The sequence below is a fragment of the Cydia strobilella genome, chromosome 20, assembly GCF_947568885.1.
Source record: "Cydia strobilella chromosome 20, ilCydStro3.1, whole genome shotgun sequence".
Lineage (NCBI taxonomy): Eukaryota > Metazoa > Arthropoda > Insecta > Lepidoptera > Tortricidae > Cydia > Cydia strobilella.
Window position 1 is genome coordinate 10,311,426 of NC_086060.1, and position 15,599 is coordinate 10,327,024.

At 41.8% G+C, this 15,599-nt stretch overlaps 1 protein-coding gene across 2 annotated transcripts in view; it reads left to right on the forward strand.

Annotated features, from left to right (window-relative positions):
- Positions 1-15,599, forward strand: part of LOC134750474 (cGMP-specific 3',5'-cyclic phosphodiesterase-like) — a 200,042-nt gene that overhangs the window by 47,751 nt on the left and 136,692 nt on the right. The window contains exon 2 of one of the 2 annotated variants that reach the window (XM_063685638.1): positions 8,105-8,154. The exons of the other annotated variant lie outside the window; for it this stretch is intronic. The gene's annotated coding sequence lies outside the window, so the exon portion shown is untranslated. The remainder of the gene's footprint in view (positions 1-8,104; positions 8,155-15,599) is intronic. 2 annotated transcript variants of the gene reach the window in all.

The window sequence follows — 15,599 nt, forward strand, 5'->3', positions numbered from 1 at the left end:
TTCTGTGCACTCGACAATATATAATACTCGCTTGTTTTTTTTTATATATAATTAATATCGAATAGTTTTAACCTTCTCAACGCTATGTTTGCCTAACGTTGGGATTCCTACAATGTCGAAAAGTATAGTTCGTTTTTTTTTGCATTAGAAAGAAGGTATGCGATCTTGACGTGTCTTTATTAAAAATCATTTTTGAAAAATAAGTCACAGCGAATACGATCTTTTACATTATTTTGCTTTCATAAGTAATATTTTTACAATATTTTTCTATAAAAAGACACGACAAGATTGTTTACCTTTTTTCTAATGCTAAAAATAACGAACGAACACACAAACAGTGCTAGTTAGTGCTAAATTATTGTTGCTAACCTGTTGGCTTGTGATTGACATTTTCATTGGTTTGGGAATGCTTGTTAAAAAACATGTGTTGCCATCATTAACTTTTTATTTGCCAAGACCCCATTTTTTAAAGCTATATATAGGAATTTAAATATTATCGGGTTAGAGATGTAGGGTTACAGCCGGCGTGGCTTTATTTGCGTTCATAAAAGCATTGTAACATGCCTACTTGAAAAATAAACGATCTTTATAGGTTGTAAACCGAAATAGAGCAGCTGCCGCGGCAGGCGCACTGCGTGGTGCCGCCGCTGTCTCGCTTGTCCCGACAGCTTCTTGTTTTTGCACAGCGCCGGCTGGCACCGACAGCCACTCCTGCAGCGATTGCCGGCCTTGACACAGCCGCACATCTTGGTGGAGCAGCTGCCGCGGCAGGCGCACTGCGTGGTGCCGCCGCTGTCTCGCTTGTCCCTTAGACTGTACTAACCGTGTTCTCTTCCTCCTCGCTATCCGACGACAGCTTCTTGTTTTTGCATAGCGCCGGCTGGCACCGACAGCCACTCCTGCAGCGATTGCCGGCCTTGACACAGCTGCACATCTTGGTGGAGCAGCTGCCGCGGCAGGCGCCTGCGTGGTGCCGCCGCTGTCGCGCTTGTCCCTTAGACTGTACTAACCGTGTTCTCTTCCTCCTCGCTATCCGACGACAGCTTCTTGTTTTTGCATAGCGCCGGCTGGCACCGACAGCCACTCCTGCAGCGATTGCCGGCCTTGACACAGCCGCACATCTTGGTGGAGCAGCTGCCGCAGCAGGCGCACTGCGTGGTGCCGCCGCTGTCTCGCTTGTCCCTTAGACTGTACTAACCGTGTTCTCTTCCTCCTCGCTATCCGACGACAGCTTCTTGTTTTTGCATAGCGCCGGCTGGCACCGACAGCCACTCCTGCAGCGATTGCCGGCCTTGACACAGCCGCACATCTTGGTGGAGCAGCTGCCGCGACAGGCGCCTGCGTGGTGCCGCCGCTCTCGCGCTTGACGGCGCGGGCGGGCTCGCGCTCTGTAGAGTGGTCGCCGTTGTGGGCGATGAAGTTGTTTGTGAGGGGGGAGCGTTGCGCCTGTGGGGAAATTACAATAATTGGGCGGATTAAAATGAGAATTTTTCTACTCGTCGACTATAATAATCTGTGTATTACAACTTCATATGCAACACTAAAACCTTACTCTTTTTAACGTTGGACAGTCTATGGCACTTCCGACTCCAGAATTAGAATTTTATCGATATGGTTTAGTCAATTATAAAAAATTTAAAAATAGAACTACATAAGAACATTTCGATAAAATATTTCTTGAAATAAAACTATGAAAACGGATTATATCGCGTATATTGAATTTATAATACATCCCGACGTTTCGAACTCTTTACAGCGTTCGTGGTCAACGGGTGACTGAGGAAAAATTACAAAGTGCAAAAATACCCACATACTAAAATAATGAACAATCATAGACTACAAACTTTAAGGCTGGTTGTACATGCAAAATCGGTTCATAAGGCTAGTTATACACTACAATTATTTTCATGTAAAGATATATATATATACGCGATAAAAACTACGCCGGCTCCAACCCTACACCACGGACCCGAGAAGATTTAATTCCCCCCTAAATTGTAGGAGGGTATCCCAATATGGGACCGGCACCAAACTCGGCGGGACACATCTTTTCAAAACATCAGAATGTCCAGCATCATCCAACACTAAGGTCTCACAGTCTATGTCTCGCTTGCTCCTTTATCAGATGGACTACAGGATCCCATATAGGATTTTCATAGTTTTATTTCATGAGTAACTATCGCGGTAACCGAAGACAATAAAATATTTCTTGTTTAAGAAGACTCGATTCAATGCAAATTAACCTGCTTAAAAACGCTGCTGCATCGCATCTGCTTTGTGATTGGTTGGGCAACAAAAACATTTTATTTTATGTTGTAGTGGAAATATCTGCTTCACAAGTCAGAAAGCAACATTCATACCCTTCGTAAACCGCTTAGCGTTGCTTGTTAGTCTCCATAGGCTACGATGGCCAAAAACAAGAAATAAAAACTTAGTTCAAAAAGAATTTAGCGCGGAGCAGGTACCAGGGCCTCATGCCTCCAGGACCTCCTCGTAACTGGAGGTGTCGTCGACCAACCTGCCGGTAGCGGAAGCCGCTCGACCCCAATTTCAAAGGAATACCGCAAATTGATGTACAAGTTAGACATTTGGCACACACATACTAGAGGTCAAAACAACATTTTTGACCCGCAGTTCCTAAAAAAAATTCGCTGCGGGGGAGTGGTAAAACATTATTTTTTTTGTATGGAAATTTTTTTTTTTTTTTCAAAACTTATCGAGTGGGGTATCATCGGAAAGGGCTTTTTAAGGCGATTCTAAAAATATATCACATCATTACATTTCGGGCATTTTTTTTTTAATTAAAACAAAAAGAAATTTCGAGACATACCAAGTTTGGGCTCCTCCAGACACGATATGGCTGATTATTTTTTTGTACAATATACCACAAATGATACGTGATATCCTCATGTCTAACCCCAAGAAAACAATTTTGAAAATAATATCATTAGCAATTTTTTTTTTTTTTTTCAATTGTACAAAGTGACACAGTTCTACTTCAATACCTATTTCACGAGACTTATGGAACTATACTGCAGATACGGTACAATTAATCATAAAATGATACGTAATATCTTAATATCCAACGGGAAATACCTCTTTAACCCTTTAACTGCGCCTTTTCATCAGTTGGTATAATTTGTTTAGTTATTGACACAAAATATCAAGGTTGTATCCTCCAGCTACGATATACCTTACTGATTTTTTTGTACAATATACCACAAATGATACGTAATATCTTGATATCGAACCCCAAGAAAGCAATTTTGAAAATAATATCATTAACCTTTTTTTTAATTTTTCAATTTTACAAAGTGACACAGTTCTACTTCAATACCTATTTCACTAGACTTATGGAACTGCATTGCAGATACGGTACATATTAATCATAAAATGATACGTAATATCCCCATATATCGAACGGGAAATACCTCTTTAACCCTTTAACTGCGCCTTTTCATCGGTTGGTATAGTTTGTTTTGTTTTTGACACAAAATATCAAGATTGTTTCGTTCAGATACGATATACCCTTTTTAAAAAGTTTTTTTTTTTCATAAAAAAAAATGATGCTTTACCACTCCCCCCGCAGCGAAATTTTTTTAGGAACTGCGGGTCAAAAATTTTGTTTTGGCCTCTAGTATGTGTGTGCCAAACGGCTAACCTGTACATCGATTTGCGGTATTTTTATACGAACGGGTTAGACTACCGGATCCTAAGCACACATGCTAATTTATCGGATTAAACTATGCTCGTCCCTAGTATGTTAGTTCTTAATTAGGTAAACAGGTTTTGTGAAAAGATAGATGATCCCCAAGTATCGTTAGTATATTGTGTTACTTTCATTGCCAAGGATGTCAACAAAAGCAACAGACCTTTCGTATAAGTATAAAACAAATAAAAGAAATTAAAATTAAATAAAAATAAAATTATTTATAAACAATAAGTGTTCACGCGGCGAGGATCGAACTCGAGGTATCGGAGCCACAACACCACGAGCCCGTTGTGGCCAGGTGCGAATCTTGAGTCCGTGTTTACAGGCGCCTAGCGACAGCCTTTTTGATAAATTAAAAATATGATTCCCGTGCTATGATTTGCTATACAATCGATCACCATATGCGTAAAGGGCGTTCCTCAAAGGCTGCGAACAACATAACAGCAGTATGTGAATACAAGTTAGGTACACTTGAGTTGAACGATTTGCATTCACATACTATATCTAACAATTGCAGATAAAGACACTCACCCCCTGTCTCGATAACGTTTATGCACTTATTTCAACAATGAATGAATACGATTTCAATTAGTTTATTACCATATTGCCCAAAAAACTGAGTTATTTCGTTATAATTTTATCCGCGGACACAGTGACATTCACTTGCCGGACCGGATCTTTTCTCTCGCCACCCTCAATTTGTAAAAATGACAACCTGACGTAAATCAATGCCAAATATAAGCGATTGAGTAAACAATCATTACAAGTTAAGTACATTCGTAAGTACGTTAAGTACGTTCTACGACCATAAAGAGTTCTTTAAATTAGGAACTTAGCCCCTCGAGCGGCAAAGCAATATTTTAAATTTTCGCGCAGCCGCAATGCGGCGTGTTTTCCATATTAAAAATGGCGGCCCGCCGCACGCGCGGTTGCCAGAGAGCGTCCCATTCGAAAATTCGTGCTTAAATATAATCTTTATACACTGTATAAAATTTGACATGTAATTTATATTATTAATAAATATTAATATGATTATGATTATGATAAGAGTGCTTTTTTTAACTCAATGGGACTTAATTGTGTACCTACACACAACTACTACACTAAACTTAAAATACTACTCAAATACTTAAATACTTGTCTTTATGAAACTTAATTTTAAGGTATACTAGAGTTAAACCAAGATAAGTGCAACGATTTTGATATCATACGCAGTGCAAGTGTTATTTTAAACGTCAAACTTCTATGAAATTATGACGTATAAATAACGCACTGCGTGTGCTATCAAAATCGTTGCAGACTTACCTTGGTCTTACATTATTATCTGCTCCGCCAACTGAGAACCATTCCGACATATTATTGAATTACAATAGCGGTATTTGTGTGACATTTCGGATTGTCGCTTCTATTTGATATCGGGATTCCTATTGACGCAGTTTTTTCCCTTATCAAACCTGTGATAACTCGGGGCACATTCTAGGAATTTGATATCGATATCGATAAAAAAGATGTCGATATATATTTTGCATCCGTCAGCCACCCGTTAGTCATTATATTGCCAAAATAGTTTTGATAAAGAACTCCTTTCAGGCATATTTTACAAAATAAATGTGCCATTTTCAACCAAAAGGGTACTTATTGTCGGTTGACAATAAGGCGCTATTTCCATATAGCTTCAATTCGAAATCAACCTTATCGACAAGCGACAATGTGGTACCTTTTGGTTGAAAACGTCACAAATAAGGTTTGTCTCGAAATGGTTTATGTACCTAATGGTATTTTTATGACTTAAGGTAAATTTCACTTTTTATGTACTTTTAGCAATAAATGAAGATAGAGTAATGTTTAAGAAATATAAATAACGATTTAAAATGATTAGAATGAAACATTTAGTGCCAATGTGGAAATGCTGACCTGGTTTAAAAATAAAATAAATTCTTCGAAAAAACACCTTTTTAGAATTTAAGAAGTACGTTATTTATATATATTATATATAAATAATATATTGTATATTATATTTGTATATATGTGATTATATGTCATTTTTATTTTATTTTTGCTGTTGTATTTGTAGCACCGCCCACAATCTTTCTGCTTAGCCTTAAGGTTGACTGGTAGAGAATGCCTTATGGCATTAAGTCCGCCTTTTGTACTGTAAGGTTTTTCTTTTGTGCAATAAAGATTAAATAAATAAATATACAAAGCGATTTTGTATAAATATATTTATTTTGTAGAACATTTAGATGTTGACAGTAACATCGATATATTTAATTCTCGATAAAATATTTTGCTACGTCACATTAGTATAAGTGCCCTGAGTTATCCCAGGTTTGCTTATCATCTTTATTGATGGGTTTAACAATCTAATTTACGGCCCGATTAGAACTTTAAGATACGTCAAATATTAGCTCTAGAAACGATATGGATTAGATGTGTCAGTGATGTTTTTGTTTGAAGTATACATTTTTAGGGTTCCGTACCCAAAGGGTAAAAACGGGACCCTATTACTAAGACTCCGCTGTCCGTCTGTCCGTCCGTCTGTCTGTCTGTCTGTCTGTCACCAGGCTGTATCTCATGAACCGTGATAGCTAGACAGTTGAAATTTTCACAGATGATGCGTTTCTGTTGCCGCTATAACAACAAATACTAAAAACAGAATAATATAAATATTTAAATGGGGCTCCCATACAACAAACGTGATTTTTTTGCTGTTTTTTCCGTAATGGTACGGAACCCTTCGTACGCGTGTCCGACTCGCACTTGGCCGGTTTTTTAAATTTTGAATTCTAATAATATACCATTTGTTAACTTATCTGGACGACCGGTCTGGTCTAGTGGGTAGTGACTAGTGACCCTGCCTGTGAAGCCGATGGTCCCGGGTTCGAATCCCGGTAAGGGCATTTTATTTGTGTGATAAACACAAATATTTTGTTCCTGAGTCATGATGTTTTCTGTATTTAAGTATTTGTACAAGTATTATATTTTTTTTTTTTTTTATTCATTAAATATATACAACAAACTTTTCACTATTTCTAATTATACATTTTAATTTAAGCCAGCATTTAAAGACATAGTGTGCAGTAACAGCCCAAAAAGACCGGGGCCTGTGCTAGGGCTAGTTACAATATATGTGACACAATTTTTAGAGAGCGATCGGATTTTGGATAAACAATTTTCTTATAATATAAAGTTTACTTAATTCAATTAAAAAAAGCTTAATTAAATAAACATGCATTACTGGTATTTTTTTATTTTTATGTACGTATTTAATATACGTATATTGGGTTTTTATAATTATGTAAGTAGCTATATATATTATTTGCTATCTAATACACATACATACATATATATTATATGGAAAAATAGAGAAATATGACACGGAGTTACGTAGCAATCCATTCACTGAGGAAATATTTTTGTGTAGAAGTCTTTAAATTCAGTAAAAGAAAAACTTAGGAGAAACACTTTAGTTTTCTTATTTAGCCTACTTATGTAACTTTGATTATTTTGAGTAGACACGCTTGAATAGCTAGGTTGTATTATGTCCTGTAGGTCACCTGGTAATTTGTCAAAAAGCCTAGTTCCAACATATGAGTAGTGTTTCCTAGCTGCAGCACTGTTCGTAATCGGTATCTTATATTTGCTTCTGGTGTTTCGAAGGTTTGCCGGGTTAACATTTAATACCATGTCATCTATATGTCTACTAATATATATTATTACTTGCCAGATGTATAGTTGCCTTGGTGCTAACACTTTACTTAACCTATAAATTGCTTCAGTAGAAAAACGCCTTGGTTTTCTTTTAATAATTTTTAGGATCAGTTTCTGTGCAATCTCAATGTTTCCTATATTTTTTGCGGTACAGGCACCCCACGCTATGATTCCATACAATAGTATAGTCTGGGTTAAGGCAAAATACACAGTTTCAAGTGTTCTCTGGTCAATTATATTTCGAAGTTCTAGAAATATATACGCGGTTTGTCTAATTTTATTAGCAATATGTTTGCAATGTAGATCCCATTTTAAATTCTCATCGATTTCAACACCTAGGTATTTTGTTGAGTGTACCTGTTCTATTGTAGTGCATGTACAGGCAATGTCGGGAGTAGGACGACATTTATGAATTTTCAAGCTGATGTTTTGCTTAGGTTGTCCTGTCTTAGTTAGCGAGAAACAAATGTAGTTGGTTTTTTTTTGTTTTTTTTTTGGTTTTTTCAGTATATATATATATCGTTGTCTGAATACCCACAACACAAGCCTTTTCGAGATTACCGGGGGACTTAGTCAATTTGTGTAAGAATGTCTCTATAATATTTATTTATATTTATCTAGGTACCTATTATCCAGTTTGAAATTAAAAATAAGTAAATATGTTATTTCCTTTTTACACAGGTAAGCATCTGATGTCTTCACTCTCCAGTTCTTATTTGGCCTAAATACATGTAGGTAAGTAAAAATGCATGATGCCCTATCGCTAACTATAGACCGCGGGCCAGGCGCAATTTTCGTCGGTCATCGTATCCCGCGCGATAACTCGTAAGGTGGTTAAAGACAATATGTTATGAACCTTCGTGGACGTCGGCTGCCGCTCCGTTGGCGGTGGTAATGGCAGTCATCCAAACACGTAAAAAAAATTAGTCATCGCATCCCAATTAATGCTTTTGTCAGATGATAGTTTATATAAATGCTATTGTGAATAAATAATATCGTCAGCCGGCTGTATCGCGTTAGGAAGACCGTCAGCTGATACCCCGAAGATAACGCAGAACCAAACTAGTAAAAGTAACTATTTACAGAGTAAAACAGCACTAGTTTCTTGCTATCGACAATCTTGATTTTTCTAATGGTGGCCACACACCATCCTTCCTATCGTCCAATCGGCATGACGCTGCAGGCTTGATCCAATCTGCATTTCATCTATATACACCACACACGATCATTTTAAATTGTCCAATCGTCAGCAACGTTCAGTTGTGGTAGCCATACACCATCCTTTCTACCGTCCAATCGGCATGACGCTGCAGGCTTGATCCAATCTGCAGTTCGTCTATATACACCACACACGATCAGTTTAAATTGTCCAATCGTCAGCAACGTTCAGTTGTGGTAGCCATACACCATCCTTCCTATCGTCCAATCGGCATGACGCTGCAGGCTTGATCCAATCTGCAGTTCGTCTATATACACCACACACGATCAGTTCAAATTGTCCAATCGTCAGCGACGTTCAGTTGTGGTAGCCATACACCATCCTTCCTACCGTCCAATCGGCATGACGCTACCTGAACACCGACATAAATCTTGACCTGACTGAACTGACGGTGACGATCGCCGACCGCCATACACGGTCCAATCGACATGATCCAATCGCCATGATCCAATCGCCATGATCAAGCCAAAAGAATCGAAATTCGATTGTGCCGTCAAGTATAACTGTCATGTCATGCCAATCCACTCACACACGGTCAGTTCTAACTGATCCAATCGGTAGCGTTATGCCGATTGGACGATAGGAAGGACCACAAGCACTACTAAAGTATGCGACAAATGAGACGAGAGTGTACGACACCAATTGCACAGTATAAAAGCAACTGACAGTAATCTATCTTCGAACAATTAGAGATTTTAGAGTATCACGTTTGAGGTCACACTTTTGCCTTTGTAACGTGCATTGTAAAGATTCATCATTCCATGTAATATTTCTGTAAGTTTCCTTTCCTTTTCTTCTTTGGTGGTGACGTGGCCCTTTCGGCTGTGACACCAATCTTCTCATAAAAGAGTAGTCACTATGTCGACCAAACTGCGTAGAAAAAAAAAAGAAAAAAAAACTAGTTATTTTTAAAATACTAACCTGCTTTTCCAGAGAAACTAAGCCTCGTTACAATCTTTCCATTTTTCTCAAGATATTTTCTATTACTGAAGAGCAAGGAGCAAGTAGGAAGGATGGTGTATGGCACCATCCTTCCTACCGTCCAATCGGCATGACGCTACCTGAACACCGACATAAATCTTGACCTGACTGAACTGACGGTGACGATCGCCGACCGCCATACACGGTCCAATCGACATGATCCAATCGCCATGATCCAATCGCCATGATCAAGCCAAAAGAATCGAAATTCGATTGTGCCGTCAAGTATAACTGTCATGTCATGCCAATCCACTCACACACGGTCAGTTCTAACTGATCCAATCGGTAGCGTTATGCCGATTGGACGATAGGAAGGACCACAAGCACTACTAAAGTATGCGACAAATGAGACGAGAGTGTACGACACCAATTGCACAGTATAAAAGCAACTGACAGTAATCTATCTTCGAACAATTAGAGATTTTAGAGTATCACGTTTGAGGTCACACTTTTGCCTTTGTAACGTGCATTGTAAAGATTCATCATTCCATGTAATATTTCTGTAAGTTTCCTTTCCTTTTCTTCTTTGGTGGTGACGTGGCCCTTTCGGCTGTGACACCAATCTTCTCATAAAAGAGTAGTCACTATGTCGACCAAACTGCGTAGAAAAAAAAAGAAAAAAAAAACTAGTTATTTTTAAAATACTAACCTGCTTTTCCAGAGAAACTAAGCCTCGTTACAATCTTTCCATTTTTCTCAAGATATTTTCTATTACTGAAGAGCAATAAGTAAATATAAAAAATATATTTTTCAAGTTCGAAACAAACTGATATAAGAAAGGGTTGAAACTCCCGTGTTGGAAGCGGCAGCCCTCACTGCTTGGTTACTAGTGTTAGAAGATAGACTACTGAATTTTAATTTACTCTGTCAATAGACATGCGTCAGCTATTGCGAAGTTGTACGTGATTTATTTTATAGTATTATTGGCTGTTTGTGACACGGACTTATATAAACACTGTAAGAGTTATTTGTATGTTTAATTAAATGTTAACATGAATGCACTAGGTATAGGTATTATGTTTATCATATCGCTTTCGAATGCTGAGGTATATGATACGCCAGTAAAAGGTAAAATACTATTTCGTGGGGGTAACAAGGTACTATTTCTTTCTATCCAGTTCATCAAGCGATTAAAGGGGCCCACTGACTATCAGTCCGCCGGACGATATTGGCCTGTCAGTTGTTCGGAACTGTTAAATTTTTGTTCTTACTCTTCAGTGGGCCCTTTAAACTGTATTACTAGGTATACAACGTCAAATATTGTAATTCCGCGCAAGATGTTTGATATAGATATTTTTTTTTTTTTTGCCAATCAAAACTTTTACTGATCAATTACAACTTTTTTTAAATTGCGGGAAAATGTTTAGTGTGTGTAATATTTAAACCTGCAGGCGGGGGTCCCCTTGTGTTGCAGAAAGTTTTTTGACATTTTTGTATCGCATAATATTACTTGGTAGAAATATCGTTTCCTGCTTTTCGCATGATATTACTTTGCAGAATTTCTTTTCGCATAGGTAATATTATTTTCACCTCAGCAGCTCGAACAAGCCTACTTTCGTCACTCCCTGGAGTGAGGAAAGTGCGCCTGGTGCGCCTTTCCTCACTCCAGGGAGTGAAACAATGTAGCTTTTTAATTTAGTGAAGGCCATGAACTTCATACTTTCATTACATTTTTTTTTATGGTATGGTACGGTACGGTCCGGTCCGGTCTCGTCTCGTATCGTATCGTATCATATCGTATCGTATCGTAACGTATCTTATCGTATCGTACATATTATAATTAAGGTTGACTGGTAGAGAATGCCTTTTATGGCATTAAGTCCGCCTTTTGTACTGTAAGGTTTTTCTTTTGTGCAATAAAGATTAAATAAATAAATAAATAATACTTTTGTACACGACGCGCATAGTATTTTGTAACTTAGAGTCATTTTAACATGTAATAATTTTAAGTCGCGTCACGTATAGAAATAAATGGTATTTAGTATGTTTTTATAACAGGACAAAGTATGAGTAGCATACTTTGTACCTCTTAAAGGAATCCAATAAGAGAATTCCAATTAGGTAAAGTTAGGATTGCAATATAATTTAATTAAGATAGGCTTATAACAAATAAAGAATTTTCCTCATTGTGTTTCATTACGTAGATCTGTATAAGAAAATAGGGCAAAAGTATACGCAACCTTATTCTAATAAGAAATTGTGATAATAGAATAGAATCTAATAAGATAGGTAGGATAAATAAATAAAACATGTAATTTGTTAATATATAACTTTAATAAATAAAGAGAAACGTAGGAGAGTCGAGGAAAGAGAGGTCTGCGCATGCGCGAAGCGCAGACGCCCGCGCCGGCGCGGCGCGGGGGACGAGGTCTTTAAATATGGAGGGAATAAAAGGCGGTGCGCCGGCCATAGGAAGCCATTACGAATCGAGCAGCCGAGCAAGAAACACCTCTCCAAAAGAAGAAAAGAAGACCTCTCCGACCTCGACCCTCCTGCATCTGATTTAAGAAGAGCTCCAGTTGTTTTACTCCATCCTTGCCGCCTATGCCGCACCCTATACAGTCCACACCCCTACGATAGATCTCAAGACAACAAGATTAGGGCCTAACACTCACATTGTTTGGTCCTCGTCGAAGCCGGATCTCTGAAGCAAGAAAAATAGCAAGATGGCAGTAACAAGAAGCAACCACGGCAGAGAAGAAAATTCGTCAGATGAAACGCAGGCCACGGACCAGACCGGCGATACATCTGGTACAGGAGAGACGTCAGGCACAGGCGAGACGTCACGAACAGGCGATACGTCACGCACAGGCGAGACGTCAGGCACAGGCGAGACGTCGGGCACGGGCGAGACGTCAGGCACGGGCACCACCACAAGAACGCGCGCTGCAACAGAAGCCAGCATCGCCGGCACCAGCACGAATGGGGGCCCAGCCGACACGTCGGGAATCAGAGCAACGCCTGCAGTTAGCACCGTCGCCACACTCGTCGGGCGAGATTCCGTCGAGTTAATGCCACCGCCGCCAGTTCCCGCTAAGCCCGCTCGGTCACACCGATCCAAGGCCTCCAGCAAGAGACTCCTCGCGGAGTTAGAGGCCAAGGAGAAGTTAGCCGAGCTGGAGCTGAAGCGCGTACAAGCCGAAACAGAACTAGCAAGAATCAGACAACAAAGACTCGACCTCGCCTCGTCAAGAGAAGAGTCTGAAGAGGAAGAGGACCTTGCTCCACAACGCATTGCCGATTGGTTCAACCGCCGCCCAGAACAACCAACAGCGATTGAAGAAGAGCCCGCCCATGAAGAAGCACACGTGCCGGCCCCGCGCGCCACTAGAAAACACGCGCGGCCGGAGGCCCCTCGAGCCGCCCACGCCATGGACGTGTCATCGCTGACCGCCGCCCTAACAGAAGCCATCCAAGCCGGCAAGTCCTACAGAAAATACATACCAGACCTGCCGACATTCAGTGGCCTATGCAACGAGTGGCTACAATTTAAAGCCGCGTACAACGAGTCCGCCCCCAGTTTCGCCGCAAGTGAAAACGTCGCCCGTATAAGAAAAAGCCTCAAGGGAGTAGCCTTGGAAGCCGTAAGCGCCCTCCTCATCAGCCGGCCGCACCCCGAGGACATCATTAAAGCACTAGAAAGAAGATACGGAAGGCCAGACGCATTACTCGTCAACGAACTGGAGAAGATGAAGGGACTGCCGCGACTCACCGACAGCCCGCGCGACCTGTGCATATTCGCCAGCAAGATCGCAAACACTGTCACGACTATCGAGATATTGAAGAAGCCTCAGTACCTCTACAATCCAGAGCTACTGCGGTCGATGGTCGATAAACTCACGCCTATACTCCGAAGCAAGTGGTACGACTACGCGGCCACGAGAGAAGATACGCCCGAGCTTAAGAAGATTGCCGACTTTCTAAACAACGAAGCCGACAAGTGCACGCCTTACGCTCCGCCTGAAAATACGACGGAGAACAAAGAAGTGAGGACCGCAAGAAAGAAGCCCGAGCGAACGTACGCCGCTACCGCCGACACTAAGAAGCCAAGAGAAGAGAAGCAAGCGTGCCCACTATGCGAACACGCTACTCACCAACTGCCGTCGTGCCCGCAATTCATCAAAATTGACACGAACGAGCGCTGGGAAGTAGCGAAGAAACACAACATTTGCTACCGATGCCTCGCTAGCAAGCATCGCCGCTTCGCGTGTCGTGCGAAGCCCTGCGGCCACCTGGGCTGCCCCATGAGACATCATCGCCTACTACATCACGAGAAGACGCCGCAATCAGTCGCCGCTGCGCAAGTCGAGCCACCACAACAACATAAACCGGAAGAAATAGTGGCCTCGGCAGTGAACACAGTCGCCTGCGCACAACCACGAACGAGCCGCGCCTACCTGAAGATAGTGCCAGTAACACTGCGCGGCCCGCGAGCGACACTAGACACGTTCGCCCTATTAGATGAAGGCAGCACGGTGACAATCATCGACTCAGCACTGGCGGACGCACTCGGGCTAGACGGTCCCACTGAACCAATGTGGGTGCAAGGCGTAGGCGGGAAAGAGATGGAGCACAATCAGAGCAGGAGGGTCGAGGTCTTCATCAAGAATAAGCACGACAGCCAAGAACAACGCATAACGAACGCGCACACCGTCGGCAGCCTCGGCTTCACCACACAGTCGATCGGCATGGAAGAAATAGACGGCTGCGCGCACCTCCGGGGTATCAAGCACAAGTTAACCTACCGCGGTGCAACCCCACAAATACTCATCGGCCAGGACAACTGGGACCTGATCGTGTCACGAGAAATAAGAAAAGGCCGGCGCGGACAACTCGTCGCGTCGAGAACCCTACTAGGATGGGTACTTCACGGCTGTCGCACCACAAAGGCGAAGCCGATCGCCTACTGCTGCGCACATCTCACTCGTACCGGGCCGACCGAGAACATAGAAGAAACCATGAAGAATTATTTCGCCCTCGAGTCTCTATCAATCGAGCCGAGGCGACCCCGTAGTGATCCCGAACAACAAGCTCTACGCATACTAGAAGAAAAGAGCCGCCGCCTACCCAATGGCCGGTTCGAGACGGGGCTACTGTGGCGCAACGAAACAGAGAAGATACCTAACAATCGCACCGACGCACTCAAGCGGCTGCACACGCTCGAGAGGAAGCTGGATCGTGACGCAAGCCTAAAGCAACAATATAACGAACGCGTCAACAACCTACTTACCTCAAACTACGCCGAGCGCGCGACAACGCCCCCGAGTGACAGAACGTGGTACTTACCTCACTTCGCAGTCTGCAATCCAGAGAAGCCGAAGATTAGACTGGTCCACGATGCTGCGGCCACATCACACGGTCGCAGCCTCAACGACATGCTACATACGGGCCCAGATTTCCTACAATCGCTACCCGGCGTCATCATGAAGTTTCGACAACATAGCATCGCAGTCTCAGCCGACCTGAAAGAAATGTTCATGCAGATAAAAATAAGAGAAGAAGACCGGGACGCCCTCCGCTTCCTATGGAGGGGCGATCGCCGCGAGGGAGAGCCAGAAGAGTACCGCATGACTTCCGTCATATTCGGCGCGTCATCATCACCGTGCACCGCCCTATACATAAAAAATAGGAATGCACAAGAACACGCGACACAGTACCCGCAAGCCGCGCGAGCGATAGAGCGAAATCACTACATGGACGACTATCTACAAAGTTTCGACACAATAGAAGAGGCAAGACAAGTAACAAGAGACGTCGACTATGTGCACAAAAAAGCCGGGTTCCAGTTGCGAGGATGGGCCACGAACGAAAAAGAAGCAATAAGTAACGTCGTCGGCAGCGAAGAGCGAGAGGGAAATACTGTCCCTATCGGCGGGAGCGAGATAGAAAAAACGCTCGGCCTGCTATGGAACACAAATGAGGACAGTATCCGCTTTCGCCTCAATACAAGAAGAGCGCAGCCCGAAGTAATCAACG